Source organism: Montipora capricornis, chromosome 9 (genome assembly GCF_036669925.1).
Source record: "Montipora capricornis isolate CH-2021 chromosome 9, ASM3666992v2, whole genome shotgun sequence".
Classification (NCBI taxonomy): Eukaryota; Metazoa; Cnidaria; class Anthozoa; order Scleractinia; family Acroporidae; genus Montipora; species Montipora capricornis.
In genome coordinates, this window is record NC_090891.1 from 25,378,663 (window position 1) to 25,382,320 (window position 3,658).

Sequence of the window (3,658 nt, forward strand, 5' to 3'; positions counted from 1 at the left end):
TAAAAACAAGGGTTCAACTTGTAAAATGCGAGTGTAACATTCTTATTGAATAGACCCCAGGCTACCTTAGGGAAGGAGCTTCAACCCATTGAGTGTTAGCTTCATGTAAAATAGTTTATTTATTAACATAACTAAGACTGAGGCAAAGCTGTTTGGGACTTTCGCAGAAACTTGCTAAGATAAATCAGTTCTCAGTCACTATCAGTGGGTCTGCCATAAATCACATTACTGAGTCTAAATATTTGAGTGTTATCTTTGACAAACACCTCAGCTGGGACAAACATGTTAAAGCTATTGTTTCTAAGGCTGGTAGGCGGGTCGACATGCTAGGTCGTGTGCGCCGTTATATCACTTCTCATAGAGCTAGTATGGTGCTTGGGTCTAGGCGTTTTGCGGGGAAGTAAACAGCGAAACTATACAAGCTCTGCAGGAACACGTAGGGAGAATGGTAATAAAGGCATCTAGTAGTGACACTGCAATGGAAGCTTTAGAATGGCCAAGTCTAAGGTCCAGGCGTGATGACCATATCCTTAAACTTGTGAGGAAAAGTATAGACAGTCGGTATCCTCAATATTTCAATAACTAATTTGTATATAATAAGTACATTTGTACCCGCTGAGCCTGGCAGAGCGATCTTTTGCATCTGCCTGCAATAATAACGGAAAAAGCCAGGAGATCATTTTATTATCATGGAAGTACGGTTTTTGATAATCATTGCAAATATACATAACTAAACTAAATTGTAATGTAGATTTCTTTATTACCATGTAATTGTAATTTTATATGTTCATGTTTTTCTTTTGTATATATCTTAATTTTGTGTATTTGATAGTCTAGGTAATAACTTCGGGGCTCTTATTGATATAGCAGAGATGTTTTGTAAGCTCCCTGAATGGACTACCCTGAGTACTTACCTGTATATTTTTAATTTTAAATAAACGAGTCTATCTAGCTATCTTTGATCTTGATTTCCGATATGACTCAAACTCTGCCAGGTGCTACTACTGTAGGCTTAAGTTCTTGGAATAGATGCTTGAATCATTGTAAGAGTCAGTCTTGAGTAGACAGTATTCATACCATCTTTTCCAGTTAGTATTAACGTTTTAAAATTTAACAATATGAAAACTATGGGCATACCTAATAATTATGCAGGCTGCTTGTTATGCACTAAACCATGTTCACGTGATTCGATCACTAGGCTTTCCTCAGAGTGAACAAAAACTGGATAGTGGATTGTTTGTTTTTTTTCTCTTGATTTCTTTTTCTCTGGTTTTGTAATCTGCATTCTATTATTGTTATCATCATTTTTGGCATGAAGCAGTTTCACGAATGTTACTTAAAGGAACTTTATTTAAGTGTCTAGTCGTTCTAGCGCTGAAGCACTAATTGGGGACACTGTAAATTGAAATTAACAATTAACACAAATCAAGTCAAATGTTGGTTTTTGAGGAGAGGGGAAACCGGAGTACCCGGGAAAAACCTCTCGGTGCAGAGTAGAGAACCAACAAACTCAACCCACATACTTGTGCTGTAGTTCTTAGGCTTTATCTAGGATTTATTCTTGTGCTGTAGTTCTTAGGCTTTATCTAGGACTGCCGTCCCTACGTAGGTCATCTTCTAACACTCTCCTATAAATTCTCACTGTTTAAAGTGGAGCAACCTTTGTGTCTACTTCCAAAAATCTGTGTGAGACCAGATGATGTTGCTCTCAGAGCGCATAACTTTCCCTATTGTCCTCATCGTCATCAACATCATCATCACCACCACAAAAAACTTAGAGTACTAGTTTTCCAATACCATGCTTAAAAATGACAACGGCTGGTACATTTTGCCTCTACTCTGAAGCCTTCATGTCCCTTTTCAGGATCTTAGTACTTTTCCTATTTCTCTCTCACACGTTGCTTTTTTCATTGCTATTGCCATGCACTACCTTGTCTATGATGATAATTTTCCAGTTGTTGTTGTTTTCATGGACAGTAATAGATATTCATGTAATGTTATTGATCGGTTTGTATAGTTAAATCGCATAATATATTCACCTCATCATCATCATCCTCATTATCATTTTTCATGTTTTGGCCGTGATCATCCAACCAGTGTGGTCCAAAAACAAAAACTAAGACATTTCATAAATTGTTGTTAGTCCCCTAGTATTCTCAGTATTGGACTGGAACTAGCTTGCAATGGAGGCTAATGCGGGGAATTCTTTTCAAATGCAAATACTGTTTAATGTATTCCCCCGCATTAGCCTCGATTGCAAGCTAGTTCCAGTCCAATACTGGGAATACGAATATGGTCTATTTAAACAGTCAATAGGCAGCTTAGCGTGCGACGTTTTGAGCCAGGGTAGGCAACCGGAAGTGAACTTTCCACATGCCTGGACAGTGATGTCTCCCAGAATTTTAAACTAATCATCTCTAATAGAGAAAAGATACTAAACAATACAAATGGAGATGTGTGAAGGCAAGTTAAAGAGGAAAACAACGCACTTCCGATTGCCGTCCGTTGCTCAAAAACGTCGCCTCAGTAGCGAATAGGGACCTTAGAATCTACGAAGGCGCTTCAACGAAAACGTCACCTCAAATATCACTTTACATTATCATAATATACCATTTTCGAATTCTAACGGCTGGACTGGATCTAGCATGAAATGGAGGCTAATGCGGGCAAATCTTTTCAAATGCAAATTAATTTGCCCGCATTAGCCTCCATTTCATGCTAGATCCAGTTCAACCGTTAGAATTCGGAACTGGCCTATTCTTTCGCGGTTATTCTGTCTCGTTCACTTCTTACAATTTGGGCGAGGAGTTGTAAAAATAAATTGGTACGAGCAGTTACAAAGTGAAAATAGAGAATGAAAGATTCTCTGTGGCGTACTGCCACTTCATTAACGCTATATCCTAAGAACTCTTTGACCCAAATAGCTCGCCATCGTAGGTCTTCACTGTACGGTCGATTCTAGGCGTTCACTGCATATTGAATGCTGTCCCATACTACCTTTCGGCATTGTCGCGAACGCTCTTACGCTTCTTTTGGACAACCTTTCTCGAAACAGCTGTATTTTAAGATGACGTTCTCGTTGCCTTTGCCGTTGTCGTTGCTTAAGCTCCCGGAGCTTAGGTAAGGACGACGATGACGGCTACGAAAACGCCACAAAACAATGGGTTTAATAAGCAAGAACAATAGCTCTGCACGCCTTGCACGTGCGTTTTGCATTTTGGTACATTTCTTTGCAGTCCTCGTTTTGACAACGACGTGATTTGACCAAATTTGAGGTTGTGTGGAGGACGTGAGAACCTGACAAAACATTTTAAATGTTCTCCCCAAACAACCGCACAATTCATGACAATTTTATTCCTGCAATGTTGATACACAGTTTCCATTACGAACGACTTGGGGTTATAACGAAATTATTCTAATAACGGGAAATACTATTTTGAGACAACGTTCTCGTTAGCGGCTTCGTCGTCCTTGCGTAAGCTCTCTAATAGGGAACTTAAGCACAGACGTTTTTGAGCCACGGACGACAACCGGAAATTGAATTTTTCCCTTTTTGGAGTGTTTTCACGTCATCACGATTGTAACATCGAGCCACAGTGATCAACAAGAGCTTTTCCTGTCCGTGGTAAGGAGCAAAACCACGCGAAACATTCGACTT